Here is a 16,542-nt window from a genome sequence, read left to right as displayed (position 1 = left end):
ACCAAATTTTCCCAAAATTTAGTTTTTCCCTTCTAATTTCTACATTTTTCAACCGATTCAACCCATTCCAACTTTATTCACTTTGTTCACCTTATGCTTACCATATTCACCCCCTTCACCCCCACTTCCACAATTCAACCCTTGACCCCCACTTCCAGAGTGGCGGCCATCTTGGATTGACCCTGAAGTGCCCCAATGAACCCGGAATGAACTGGAAGTGCCCCAAATCAAACCGGAATTGACCCCAAATGAACCGGAAGTGACCTCAGGTAAACCGGAAGTGACCCCAAATCAAACCGGAAGTGACCCCAAATCAAACCGGAAGTGACCTTTTTAAACCGGAAGTGACCCCAAATAAACCGGAAGTGACCTCAGCTAGACCGGAAGTGCCTCTAATCAAACCGGAAGTGACCTAAATAGACCGGAAGTGCCTCTAATCAAACCGGAAGTGACCCAAATCAAACCGGAAATGACCATATTTCAACATTAAGTGCCCTAAATACCTACATTTGCGCTAACTTTTGCAAATTTTGCCCGATTAAACCCATTTCAACATTTTAACCCCAAAAGTGAACCTCCTGAAGCCGTTTCTTTCCTTTTGTTCCAAATTTCAGAACCTTTTGGTGCAATTTTTTTTTCTTTTAATTCCCATTCATTCTCTATTAGGATTCAAGATTTGCTCTAACTTCTACATTTTTTAACCGATTCAACTCGTTCCAACTTTCAACTGTTCCTCTTTTGCCTTCCTATTTCACAACTTCCCACTTACCAAAAATTCTCTACAATTTTGTTTTTCTACTCTAATTTCTACATTTTCAACTTATTCAACCCATTCCACCTTTCAACTGTTCATCATTTTCCTACCTATTCCACAACTTCCCACTTACCCAAAATTCCAAATTTTCAATTTTGAAATTCACACCCAATTTTCCCAAATTTCCTTTTTCCCTTGTAATTTCTACATTTTTCAACCGATTCAACTCTTTTCAACATCATTCTGCAACATTCCCCAAGTATTTATTCAACCTCTTCACCTTCACACGCAATTTCTTCAGGAATTGCAAATTCTAGTTGTGTGAAGGCGATGGCCTTCACACATATGTTATTCTACACCATTCTCTATTATTATTATTATTATTATTGTGTGAAGGCGATGGCCTTCACACATATGTTATTCTACACCATTCTCTATTATTGTGTGAAGGCGATGGCCTTCACACATATGTTATTCTACACCATTCTCTATTATTATTATTATTATTCTTCTATTTTATTCCCGCCACTTTTTTGTCCCGCTTCTTCTTCCACATAATTCATCCGATTCACTCCGTTCCACTTTTGACGTATTCCAAATATTCACGGGATGAGCGCTTCCATTTTTCTCGTTCCGAAAATTTTCCGATTTCGCAAAATTCGCGAATTTACGACAAATTTTTCCCCATTCATTCTCAATGGCAGATTCGACATTTCACATTTACGTCATTCCCCTTTTACATTCACCTCATTCAGCACATTCAAACCACATTCGGAATGATTCTCGACATTCCCAAAATTCCCAAATTCAAAAATTTCACGTTTTCTCGTTAAAAATTCCGACAAAATTTCACGAAATTTCGTTTTTCACCTCTAATTTCTACATTTTTCGACCGATTCAACCCGTTCCAACTTCCAACTGTTCATCTTTTGCCTACCTATTCCACAACTTCCCACTTACAAAAAAATTCCAAATTTTCAAATTTGAAATTCAACCAAATTCTTCGTAATTTCGTTTTTCTACTCTAACTTCTACATTTTTCAACCGATTCAACCCATTCCAACTTTCAACTGTTCATCTTTTGCCTGCCTATTCCACAACTTCTCACCTACCAAAAATTCCAAAATTTCAAATTTGAAATTCAACCAAATTCTCCAAAATTTCGTTTTTCTACTCTAACTTCTACGTTTTTCAACCGATTCAACCCATTCCAACTTTCAACTGTTCATCTTTTGCCTACCTATTCCACACCTTCCCACTTACCAAAATTTCCAAATTTTCAATTTTGAAATTCAACCAAATTCTACAAAATTTGGTTTTTCTACTCTAATTTCTACATTTTTCAACCGATTCAACCCATTCCAACTTTATTCACTTTGGTCACCTCATCCTTACCATATTCACCACCTTCACCCCCACTTCCACTATGCTTACACAATTCAACCCTTGACCCCCACTTCCAGTGTGGCGGCCATCTTGGATTGACCCTGAAGTGCTCCCAATGACCCTAGAATGAACCGGAAGTGCCCCAAATCGAACCGGACGTGACCTTAGGTAAACAGGAAGTGACCTTTGGTAAACCGGAAGTGACCCCAAATCAAACCGGAAGTGACCTTTTTAAACCGGAAGTGACCTTTTTAAACCGGAAGTGACCCCAAATAAACCGGAAGTGACCTCAGCTGGACCGGAAGTGCCTCTGATCAGACCGGAAGTGACCCAAATAGACCGGAAGTGACCCAAATCAACCCGGAAGTGAACTTATTTCAACATTAACTGTCATAAATAGCTACATTAGGCGCTAACTTTTGCATTTTTTGTCCGATTGAACCCGTTTCAACATTTTAACCCCAAAAGTGAACCTCCTGAAGCTGTTTTTTTACGTTTTGTTCCAAATTTCAAAATATTTTGGCGCAATTGCTTTTTCTTTTAATTCCCATTCATTCTCTATGGGGATTCAACATTTGCTCTCACTTCTACATTTTTTAACCGATTCAACCCGTTCCAACATTCAACTGTTCATCCTTTGCCTGCCTATTCCACAACTTTCCACTTACCAAAAATTCCAAAAATCAAATTTGAAATTCAACCATATTCTCAAAAATTTAGTATTACACTTCTATTTTCCACATTTCTCAAGAAATTCAACTCATTTCAACATCATTCGGCATCATTCCCCAAGAAGTGATTCAAAGTCTTCGCCTTCACACGCAATTTCTCCAGAAATTGCATTTTCTAGTTATTATTATTATTATTATTATATTTTATTCTCCACACTTTTTTGTCCCGCTTCTTCTTCCACATAGTTCATCCGATTCACTCCGTTCCACTTTTGACGTGTTCCAAATATTCACGAGATGAGCGCTTCCATTTTTCTCGTTCCGAAAATTTTCCGATTTCGCAAAATTCGCGAACTTACGACAAATTTTTCCCCATTCATTCTTAATGGCAGATTCGACATTTCACATTTACATCATTCCACTTTTTTCTACATTGTTCAACCGATTCAACTCATTCCAACTTTCAACTGTTCATCTTTTGCCTACCTATTCCACAACTTCCCACTTACCAAAAATTCCAAATTTGAAATTCAACCAAATTCTCCAAAATTTCGTTTTTCCACTCTAACTTTTACGTTTTTCAACCGATTCAACCCATTCCAACTTTCAACTGTTCATCTTTTTCTAACTATTCCACAACTTCCAACTTATGAAAAATTCCAAATTTTCAAATTTGGAATTCAACCAAATTCTCAAAAATTTTGTTTTTCTACTCTAATTTCTACATTTTTCAACCGATTCAACTCATTCCAACTTTCAACTGTTCATGTTTTGCCTACCTATTCCACAACTTCCCGTTTACCAAAAATTCCAAATTTGAAATTCAACCAAATCTTTCTAAATTTCGTTTTTCTACTCTAATTTCTACATTGTTCAACCGATTCAACTCATTCCAACTTTCAACTGTTCATCTTTTGCCTATCTATTCCACAACTTCCCACTTACCAAAAATTCCATATTTGAAATTCAACCAAATTCTTCAACATTTTGTTTTTCTACTCTAATTTCTACATTGTTCAACCGATTCAACCCATTCCAACTTTCAACTCTTCATCTTTTGCCTACCTATTCCACAACTTCCGACTTACCAAAAATTCCAAATTTGAAATTCAACCAAAATCTACAAAATGTCGTTTTTCTACTCTAATTTCTACATTGTTCAACCGATTCAACCCGTTCCAACTTTCAACTCTTCATCTTTTGCCTACCTATTCCACAACTTCCCACTTACCAAAAATTCCAAATTTGAAATTCAACCAAATTCTCAAACATTTGGTTTTTCTTCTCTAATCTTTACATTGTGAAACCGATTCAATCCATTCCAACTTTCAACTTTTCATCTTTTGCTTACCTATTTCAGAACTTCCCACTTACCAAAAATTCCAAATTTGGAATTCAACCAAATTCTCAAAATTTTTGTTTTTCTACTCTAATTTCTACATTTTTTAACCGATTCAACTCATTCCAACTTTCAACTGTTCATGTTTTGCCTACCTATTCCACAACTTCCCGTTTACCAAAAATTCCAAATTTGAAATTCAACCAAATTCTCCAAAATTTCGTTTTTCTAATCTAATTTCTACATTGTTCAACCGATTCAACCCATTCCAACTTTCAACTCTTCATCTTTTGCCTACCTATTCCACAACTTCCCACTTAACAAAAATTCCATATTTGAAATTCAACCAAATTCTCCAACATTTTGTTTTTCTACTCTAATTTCTACATTGTTCAACCGATTCAACCCATTCCAACTTTCAACTCTTCATCTTTTGCCTACCTATTCCACAACTTCCAACTTACCAAAAATTCCAAATTTGAAATTCAACCAAAATCTCCAAAATTTCGTTTTTCTACTGTAATTTCTACATTGTTCAACCGATTCAACCCATTCCAACTTTCAACTCTTCATCTTTTGCCTACCTATTCCACAACTTCCCACTTACCAAATATTAAAAATTAAAAATTTGAAATTCAACCAAATTCTCAAACATTTTGTTTTTCTACTCTAATCTTTACATTGTGCAACCAATTCAATCCATTCCAACTTTCAACTTTTCATCTTTTGCTTACCTATTTCACAACTTCCCACTTACCAAAAATTCCAAATTTGAAATTCAACCAAATTCTGCAAAATTTCGTTTTTCGACTCTAATTTGTACGTTTTTCAACCGATTCAACCCATTCCAACTTTCGACTCTTCATCTTTTGCCTACGTATTACACAACTTCCCACTTACCAAAAATCCCAAATTTGAAATTCAACCAAATTCTCCAAAATTTCGTTTTTTTACTCTAATTTTCACATTGTTCAACCGATTCAACCCATTCCAACTTTCAACTCTTCATCTTTTTCCTACCTATTCCCCAAATTTCCACTTGCCATAAATTCCACATTTTAAGATTTTAAACTCAACCAAATTCTCCAAAATTCTGAAATTCCACCAAATTCTCCAAAATTCCGTTTTTCACCTCTATTTTCGGCATTTCTCAAGTAATTCAACTCGTTTCAGCATAATTCGCCAGCATTCCCCAAGAAGTGATTCAAAGTCTTCGCCTTCACACGCAATTTCTCCAGAAATTGCATTTTCTAGTTATTGTGTGAAGGCGATGGCCTTCACACATATGTTATTCTACACCATTCTCTATTATTATTATTATTATTATTCTTCTATTTTATTCTCCACACTTTTTTGTCCGGCTTCTTCTTCCACATAGTTCATCCGATTCACTCCGTTCCACTTTTGACGTATTCCAAATATTCACGAGATGAGCGCTTCCATTTTTCTCGTTCCGAAAATTTTCCGATTTCGCAAAATTCGCGAATTTACGACAAATTTTTCCCCATTCATTCTCAATGGCAGATTCTACATTTCACATTTACGTCATTCCCCTTTTAAATTCACCTCATTCAGCACATTCAAACCACATTCGGAATGATTCTCGACATTCCCAAAATTCCCAAATTCAAAAATTTCACGTTTTCACGTTAAAAATTCCGACAAAATTTCACGAAATTTCGTTTTTCACCTCTAGTTTCTACATTTTTCAACCGATTCAACCCATTCCAATTTTCAACTGTTCATCTTTTGCCTGCCTATTCCACAACTTCTCACCTACCAAAAATTCCAAAATTTCAAATTTGAAATTCAACCAAATTCTCCAAAATTTCGTTTTTCTACTCTAACTTCTACGTTTTTCAACCGATTCAACCCATTCCAACTTTCAACTGTTCATCTTTTGCCTACCTATTCCACACCTTCCCACTTACCAAAATTTCCAAATTTTCAATTTTGAAATTCAACCAAATTCTACAAAATTTGGTTTTTCTACTCTAATTTCTACATTTTTCAACCGATTCAACCCATTCCAACTTTATTCACTTTGGTCACCTCATCCTTACCATATTCACCCCCTTCACCCCCACTTCCACTATGCTTACACAATTCAACCCTTGACCCCCACTTCCAGTGTGGCGGCCATCTTGGATTGACCCTGAAGTGCTCCCAATGACCCTAGAATGAACCGGAAGTGCCCCAAATCGAACCGGAAGTGACCTTAGGTAAACAGGAAGTGACCTTAGGTAAACCGGAAGTGACCCCAAATCAAACCGGAAGTGACCTTTTTAAACCGGAAGTGACCTTTTTAAACCGGAAGTGACCCCAAATAAACCGGAAGTGACCTCGGCTAGACCGGAAGTGCCTCTACTCAAACCGGAAGTGACCCAAATAGACCGGAAGTGACCCAAATCACCCCGGAAGTGACCTTATTTCGACATTAACTGCCCTAAATAGCTACATTAGTTGCTAACTTTTGCATTTTTTGTCCGATTGAACCCATTTCAACATTTTAACTCCAAAAGTGAACCTCCTGAAGCTATTTATTTTCGTTTTGTTCCAAATTTCAAAATATTTTGGCGCAATTGCTTTTTCTTTTAATTCCCATTCATTCTCTATGGAGATTCAACATTTGCTCTCACGTCTACATTTTTTAACCGATTCAACCCGTTCCAACATTCAACTGTTCATCTTTTGCCTACCTATTCCACAACCTCCCACTTACCACAAATTCCAAACTTCAAATTTGAAATTCAACCAAATTCTCCAAAATTTAGTATTACACTTCTATTTTCCACATTTCTCAAGAAATTCAACTCATTTCAACATCATTCGCCATCATTCCCCAAGAAGTGATTCAAAGTCTTCGCCTTCACACGCAATTTCTCCAGAAATTGCATTTTCTAGTTGTGTGAAGGCGATGGCCTTCACACATATGTTATTCTACACCATTCTCTATTATTATTATTATTATTATTATTATTCTTCTATTTTATTCTCCACACTTTTTTGTCCCGCTTCTTCTTCCACATAGTTCATCCGATTCACTCCGTTCCACTTTTGATGTATTCCAAATATTCACGAGATGAGCGCTTCCATTTTTCTCGTTCCGAAAATTTTCCGATTTCGCAAAATTCGCGAATTTACGACAAATTTTTCCCCATTCATTCTCAATGGCAGATTCGACATTTCACATTTACGTCATTCCCCTTTTAAATTCACCTCATTCAGCACATTCAAACCACATTCGGAATGATTCTCGACATTCCCAAAATTCCCAAATTCAAAAATTTCACGTTTTCACGTTAAAAATTCCGACAAAATTTCACGAAATTTCGTTTTTCACCTCTAATTTCTACATTTTTCGACCGATTCAACCCGTTCCAACTTCCAACTGTTCATCTTTTGCCTACCTATTCCACAACTTCCCACTTACAAAAAAATTCCAAATTTTCAAATTTGAAATTCAACCAAATTCTTCGTAATTTCGTTTTTCTACTCTAATTTCTACATTTTTCAAGCGATTCAACCCATTCCAACTTTCAACTGTTCATCTTTTGCCTGCCTATTCCACAACTTCTCACCTATCAAAAATTCCAAAATTTCAAATTTGAAATTCAACCGAATTCTCCAAAATTTCGTTTTTCTACTCTAACTTTTACGTTTTTCAACCGATTCAACCCATTCCAACTTTCAACTGTTCATCTTTTGCCTACCTATTCCACACCTTCCCACTTACCAAAATTTCCAAATTTTCAATTTTGAAATTCAACCAAATTCTACAAAATTTGGTTTTTCTACTCTAATTTCTACATTTTTCAACCGATTCAACCCATTCCAACTTTATTCACTTTGGTCACCTCATCCTTACCATATTCACCCCCTTCACCCCCACTTCCACTATGCTTACAAAATTCAACCCTTGACCCCCACTTCCAGTGTGGCGGCCATCTTGGATTGACCCTGAAGTGCTCCCAATGAACCTAGAATGAACCGGAAGTGGCCCAAATCAAACCGGAAGTGACCTTAGGTAAACAGGAAGTGACCTCAGGTAAACCGGAAGTGACCCCAAATCAAACCGGAAGTGACCTTTTTAAACCGGAAGTGACCTTTTAAAACCGGAAGTGACCCCAAATAAACCGGAAGTGACCTCAGCTGGACCGGAAGTGCCTCTAATCAGACCGGAAGTGACCCAAATGGACCGGAAGTGACCCAAATCAACCCGGAAGTGAACTTATTTCAACATTAACTGCCATAAATAGCTACATTAGGCGCTAACTTTTGCATTTTTTGTCCGATTGAACCCGTTTCAACATTTTAACCCCAAAAGTGAACCTCCTGAAGCTGTTTTTTTTACGTTTTGTTCCAAATTTCAAAATATTTTGGCGCAATTGCTTTTTCTTTTAATTCCCATTCATTCTCTATGGGGATTCAACATTTGCTCTCACTTCTACATTTTTTAACCGATTCAACCCGTTCCAACATTCAACTGTTCATCCTTTGCCTGCCTATTCCACAACTTTCCACTTACCAAAAATTCCAAAAATCAAATTTGAAATTCAACCATATTCTCAAAAATTTAGTATTACACTTCTATTTTCCACATTTCTCAAGAAATTCAACTCATTTCAACATCATTCGGCATCATTCCCCAAGAAGTGATTCAAAGTCTTCGCCTTCACACGCAATTTCTCCAGAAATTGCATTTTCTAGTTATTATTATTCTTCTATTTTATTCCCGCCACTTTTTTGTCCCGCTTCTTCTTCCACATAATTCATCCGATTCACTCCGTTCCACTTTTGACGTATTCCAAATATTCACGAGATGAGCGCTTCCATTTTTCTTGTTCCGAAAATTTTCCGATTTCGCAAAATTCGCGAATTTACGACAAATTTTTCCCCATTCATTCTCAATGGCAGATTCGACATTTCACATTTACGTCATTCCCATTTTAAATTCACCTCATTCAGCACATTCAAACCACATTCGGAATGATTCTCGACATTCCCAAAATTCCCAAATTCAAAAATTTCACGTTTTCACGTTAAAAATTTCGACAAAATTTCACAAAATTCCGTTTTTCACTTCTAATTTCTACATTTTTTGACCGATTCAACCCATTCCAACTTTCAACTGTTCATCTTTTCATTCGGCATCATTCCCCAAGAAGTGATTCAAAGTATTCGCCTTCACACGCAATTTCTCCAGAAATTGCATTTTCTAGTTGTGTGAAGGCGATGGCCTTCACACATATGTTATTCTACACCATTCTCTATTATTATTATTATTGTGTGAAGGCGATGGCCTTCACACATATGTTATTCTACACCATTCTCTATTATTATTATTATTGTGTGAAGGCGATGGCCTTCACACATATGTTATTCTACACCATTCTCTATTATTATTATTATTATTCTTCTATTTTATTCCCGCCACTTTTTTGTCCCGCTTCTTCTTCCACATAATTCATCCGATTCACTCCGTTCCACTTTTGACGTATTCCAAATATTCACGAGATGAGGGCTTCCATTTTTCTTGTTCCGAAAATTTTCCGATTTCGCAAAATTCGCGAATTTACGACAAATTTTTCCCCATTCATTCTCAATGGCAGATTCGACATTTCACATTTACGTCATTCCCCTTTTAAATTCACCTCATTCAGCACATTCAAACCACATTCGGAATGATTCTCGACATTCCCAAAATTCCCAAATTCAAAAATTTCACGTTTTCACGTTAAAAATTCCGACAAAATTTCACGAAATTTCGTTTTTCACCTCTAATTTCTACATTTTTCGACCGATTGAACCCGTTCCAACTTCCAACTGTTCATCTTTTGCCTACCTATTCCACAACTTCCCACTTACAAAAAAATTCCAAATTTTCAAATTTGAAATTCAACCAAATTCTTCGTAATTTCGTTTTTCTACTCTAATTTCTACATTTTTCAACCGATTCAACCCATTCCAACTTTCAACTGTTCATCTTTTGCCTGCCTATTCCACAACTTCTCACCTATCAAAAATTCCAAAATTTCAAATTTGAAATTCAACCAAATTCTCCAAAATTTCGTTTTTCTACTCTAACTTCTACGTTTTTCAACCGATTCAACCCATTCCAACTTTCAACTGTTCATCTTTTGCCTACCTATTCCACACCTTCCCACTTACCAAAATTTCCAAATTTTCAATTTTGAAATTCAACCAAATTCTACAAAATTTGGTTTTTCTACTCTAATTTCTACATTTTTCAACCGATTCAACCCATTCCAACTTTATTCACTTTGGTCACCTCATCCTTACCATATTCACCCCCTTCACCCCCACTTCCACTATGCTTACAAAATTCAACCCTTGACCCCCACTTCCAGTGTGGCGGCCATCTTGGATTGACCCTGAAGTGCTCCCAATGAACCTAGAATGAACCGGAAGTGGCCCAAATCAAACCGGAAGTGACCTTAGGTAAACAGGAAGTGACCTCAGGTAAACCGGAAGTGACCCCAAATCAAACCGGAAGTGACCTTTTTAAACCGGAAGTGACCTTTTTAAACCGGAAGTGACCCCAAATAAACCGGAAGTGACCTCAGCTGGACCGGAAGTGCCTCTAATCAGACCGGAAGTGACCCAAATAGACCGGAAGTGACCCAAATCAACCCGGAAGTGAACTTATTTCAACATTAACTGCCATAAATAGCTACATTAGGCGCTAACTTTTGCATTTTTTGTCCGATTGAACCCGTTTCAACATTTTAACCCCAAAAGTGAACCTCCTGAAGCTGTTTTTTTACGTTTTGTTCCAAATTTCAAAATATTTTGGCGCAATTGCTTTTTCTTTTAATTCCCATTCATTCTCTATGGGGATTCAACATTTGCTCTCACTTCTACATTTTTTAACCGATTCAACCCGTTCCAACATTCAACTGTTCATCCTTTGCCTGCCTATTCCACAACTTTCCACTTACCAAAAATTCCAAAAATCAAATTTGAAATTCAACCATATTCTCAAAAATTTAGTATTACACTTCTATTTTCCACATTTCTCAAGAAATTCAACTCATTTCAACATCATTCGCCATCATTCCCCAAGAAGTGATTCAAAGTCTTCGCCTTCACACGCAATTTCTCCAGAAATTGCATTTTCTAGTTATTATTATTATTATTATATTTTATTCTCCACACTTTTTTGTCCCGCTTCTTCTTCCACATAGTTCATCCGATTCACTCCGTTCCACTTTTGACGTGTTCCAAATATTCACGAGATGAGCGCTTCCATTTTTCTCGTTCCGAAAATTTTCCGATTTCGCAAAATTCGCGAACTTACGACAAATTTTTCCCCATTCATTCTTAATGGCAGATTCGACATTTCACATTTACATCATTCCACTTTTTTCTACATTGTTCAACCGATTCAACTCATTCCAACTTTCAACTGTTCATCTTTTGCCTACCTATTCCACAACTTCCCACTTACCAAAAATTCCAAATTTGAAATTCAACCAAATTCTCCAAAATTTCGTTTTTCCACTCTAACTTTTACGTTTTTCAACCGATTCAACCCATTCCAACTTTCAACTGTTCATCTTTTTCTAACTATTCCACAACCTCCAACTTATGAAAAATTCCAAATTTTCAAATTTGGAATTCAACCAAATTCTCAAAAATTTTGTTTTTCTACTCTAATTTCTACATTTTTCAACCGATTCAACTCATTCCAACTTTCAACTGTTCATGTTTTGCCTACCTATTCCACAACTTCCCACTTACCAAAAATTCCATATTTGAAATTCAACCAAATTCTCCAACATTTTGTTTTTCTACTCTAATTTCTACATTTTTTAACCGATTCAACTCATTCCAACTTTCAACTGTTCATGTTTTGCCTACCTATTCCACAACTTCCCGTTTACCAAAAATTCCAAATTTGAAATTCAACCAAATTCTCCAAAATTTCGTTTTTCTAATCTAATTTCTACATTGTTCAACCGATTCAACCCATTCCAACTTTCAACTCTTCATCTTTTGCCTACCTATTCCACAACTTCCCACTTACCAAAAATTCCATATTTGAAATTCAACCAAATTCTCCAACATTTTGTTTTTCTACTCTAATTTCTACATTGTTCAACCGATTCAACCCATTCCAACTTTCAACTCTTCATCTTTGGCCTACCTATTCCACAACTTCCGACTTACCAAAAATTCCAAATTTGAAATTCAACCAAAATCTCCAAAATTTCGTTTTTCTACTGTAATTTCTACATTGTTCAACCGATTCAACCCATTCCAACTTTCAACTCTTCATCTTTTGCCTACCTATTCCACAATTTCCCACTTACCAAAAATTAAAAATTAAAAATTTGAAATTCAACCAAATTCTCAAACATTTTGTTTTTCTACTCTAATCTTTACATTGTGCAACCGATTCAATCCATTCCAACTTTCAACTTTTCATCTTTTGCTTACCTATTTCACAACTTCCCACTTACCAAAAATTCCAAATTTAAAATTCAACCAAATTCTGCAAAATTTCGTTTTTCGACTCTAATTTGTACATTTTTCAACCGATTCAACCCATTCCAACTTTCAACTCTTCATCTTTTGCCTACGTATTACACAACTTCCCACTTACCAAAAATCCCAAATTTGAAATTCAACCAAATTCTCCAAAATTTCGTTTTTCTACTCTCATTTCTACATTTCTCTACCGATTCAACCCATTCCAACTTTCAACTCTTCATCTTTTGCTTACCTATTCCACAACTTCCCCTTACAAAAAATTCCCAATTTTGAAATTCAACCAAATTCTCCAAAAATGTGTTTTTCTACTCTAATTTTCACATTGTTCAACCGATTCAACTCATTCCAACTTTCAACTCTTCATCTTTTTCCTACCTATTCCCCAAATTTCCACTTGCCATAAATTCCACATTTTAAGATTTTAAACTCAACCAAATTCTCCAAAATTCTGAAATTCCACCAAATTCTCCAAAATTCCGTTTTTCACCTCTATTTTCTACATTTCTCAAGTAATTCAACTCGTTTCAGCATAATTCGCCAGCATTCGCCAAGAAGTGATTCAAAGTCTTCGCCTTCACACGCAATTTCTCCAGAAATTGCATTTTCTAGTTATTATTATTCTTCTATTTTATTCCCGCCACTTTTTTGTCCCGCTTCTTCTTCCACATAATTCATCCGATTCACTCCGTTCCACTTTTGACGTATTCCAAATATTCACGAGATGAGGGCTTCCATTTTTCTTGTTCCGAAAATTTTCCGATTTCGCAAAATTCGCGAATTTACGACAAATTTTTCCCCATTCATTCTCAATGGCAGATTCGACATTTCACATTTACGTCATTCCCCTTTTAAATTCACCTCATTCAGCACATTCAAACCACATTCGGAATGATTCTCGACATTCCCAAAATTCCCAAATTCAAAAATTTCACGTTTTCACGTTAAAAATTCCGACAAAATTTCACGAAATTTCGTTTTTCACCTCTAATTTCTACATTTTTCGACCGATTGAACCCGTTCCAACTTCCAACTGTTCATCTTTTGCCTACCTATTCCACAACTTCCCACTTACAAAAAAATTCCAAATTTTCAAATTTGAAATTCAACCAAATTCTTCGTAATTTCGTTTTTCTACTCTAATTTCTACATTTTTCAACCGATTCAACCCATTCCAACTTTCAACTGTTCATCTTTTGCCTGCCTATTCCACAACTTCTCACCTATCAAAAATTCCAAAATTTCAAATTTGAAATTCAACCAAATTCTCCAAAATTTCGTTTTTCTACTCTAACTTCTACGTTTTTCAACCGATTCAACCCATTCCAACTTTCAACTGTTCATCTTTTGCCTACCTATTCCACACCTTCCCACTTACCAAAATTTCCAAATTTTCAATTTTGAAATTCAACCAAATTCTACAAAATTTGGTTTTTCTACTCTAATTTCTACATTTTTCAACCGATTCAACCCATTCCAACTTTATTCACTTTGGTCACCTCATCCTTACCATATTCACCCCCTTCACCCCCACTTCCACTATGCTTACAAAATTCAACCCTTGACCCCCACTTCCAGTGTGGCGGCCATCTTGGATTGACCCTGAAGTGCTCCCAATGAACCTAGAATGAACCGGAAGTGGCCCAAATCAAACCGGAAGTGACCTTAGGTAAACAGGAAGTGACCTCAGGTAAACCGGAAGTGACCCCAAATCAAACCGGAAGTGACCTTTTTAAACCGGAAGTGACCTTTTTAAACCGGAAGTGACCCCAAATAAACCGGAAGTGACCTCAGCTGGACCGGAAGTGCCTCTAATCAGACCGGAAGTGACCCAAATAGACCGGAAGTGACCCAAATCAACCCGGAAGTGAACTTATTTCAACATTAACTGCCATAAATAGCTACATTAGGCGCTAACTTTTGCATTTTTTGTCCGATTGAACCCGTTTCAACATTTTAACCCCAAAAGTGAACCTCCTGAAGCTGTTTTTTTACGTTTTGTTCCAAATTTCAAAATATTTTGGCGCAATTGCTTTTTCTTTTAATTCCCATTCATTCTCTATGGGGATTCAACATTTGCTCTCACTTCTACATTTTTTAACCGATTCAACCCGTTCCAACATTCAACTGTTCATCCTTTGCCTGCCTATTCCACAACTTTCCACTTACCAAAAATTCCAAAAATCAAATTTGAAATTCAACCATATTCTCAAAAATTTAGTATTACACTTCTATTTTCCACATTTCTCAAGAAATTCAACTCATTTCAACATCATTCGCCATCATTCCCCAAGAAGTGATTCAAAGTCTTCGCCTTCACACGCAATTTCTCCAGAAATTGCATTTTCTAGTTATTATTATTATTCTTCTATTTTATTCCCGCCACTTTTTTGTCCCGCTTCTTCTTCCACATAATTCATCCGATTCACTCCGTTCCACTTTTGACGTATTCCAAATATTCACGAGATGAGCGCTTCCATTTTTCTCGTTCCGAAAATTTTCCGATTTCGCAAAATTCGCGAATTTACGACAAATTTTTCCCCATTCATTCTCAATGGCAGATTCGACATTTCACATTTACGTCATTCCCCTTTTACATTCACCTCATTCAGCACATTCAAACCACATTCGGAATGATTCTCGACATTCCCAAAATTCCCAAATTCAAAAATTTCACGTTTTCTCGTTAAAAATTCCGACAAAATTTCACGAAATTTCGTTTTTCACCTCTAATTTCTACATTTTTCGACCGATTCAACCCGTTCCAACTTCCAACTGTTCATCTTTTGCCTACCTATTCCACAACTTCCCACTTACAAAAAAATTCCAAATTTTCAAATTTGAAATTCAACCAAATTCTTCGTAATTTCGTTTTTCTACTCTAACTTCTACATTTTTCAACCGATTCAACCCATTCCAACTTTCAACTGTTCATCTTTTGCCTGCCTATTCCACAACTTCTCACCTACCAAAAATTCCAAAATTTCAAATTTGAAATTCAACCAAATTCTCCAAAATTTCGTTTTTCTACTCTAACTTCTACGTTTTTCAACCGATTCAACCCATTCCAACTTTCAACTGTTCATCTTTTGCCTACCTATTCCACACCTTCCCACTTACCAAAATTTCCAAATTTTCAATTTTGAAATTCAACCAAATTCTACAAAATTTGGTTTTTCTACTCTAATTTCTACATTTTTCAACCGATTCAACCCATTCCAACTTTATTCACTTTGGTCACCTCATCCTTACCATATTCACCACCTTCACCCCCACTTCCACTATGCTTACAAAATTCAACCCTTGACCCCCACTTCCAGTGTGGCGGCCATCTTGGATTGACCCTGAAGTGCTCCCAATGAACCTAGAATGAACCGGAAGTGCCCCAAATCGAACCGGAAGTGACCTTAGGTAAACAGGAAGTGACCTCAGGTAAACCGGAAGTGACCCCAAATCAAACCGGAAGTGACCTTTTTAAACCGGAAGTGACCTTTTTAAACCGGAAGTGACCCCAAATTAACCGGAAGTGACCTCAGCTAGACCGGAAGTGCCTCTAGTCAAACCGGAAGTGACCCAAATAGACCGGAAGTGCCCCAAATCAATCCGGAAGTGACCCCAAATGAACCGGAAGTGACCCCAGGTAAACCGGAAGTGACCCCAAATCAAACCGGAAGTGACCTTTTTAAACCGGAAGTGCCCCCAAATAAACCGGAAGTGACCACGGCTAGACCGGAAGTGCCTCTACTCAAACCGGAAGTGACCCAAATAGACCGGAAGTGACCCAAAACACCCCGGAAGTGACCTTATTTCAACATTAACTGCCCTAAATAGCTACATTAGTCGCTAACTTTTGCATTTTTTGTCCGATTGAACCCATT

Source organism: Syngnathus scovelli, chromosome 3 (assembly GCF_024217435.2).
Source record: "Syngnathus scovelli strain Florida chromosome 3, RoL_Ssco_1.2, whole genome shotgun sequence".
Lineage (NCBI taxonomy): Eukaryota > Metazoa > Chordata > Actinopteri > Syngnathiformes > Syngnathidae > Syngnathus > Syngnathus scovelli.
Note: the sequence above shows the minus strand (reverse complement) of the source record.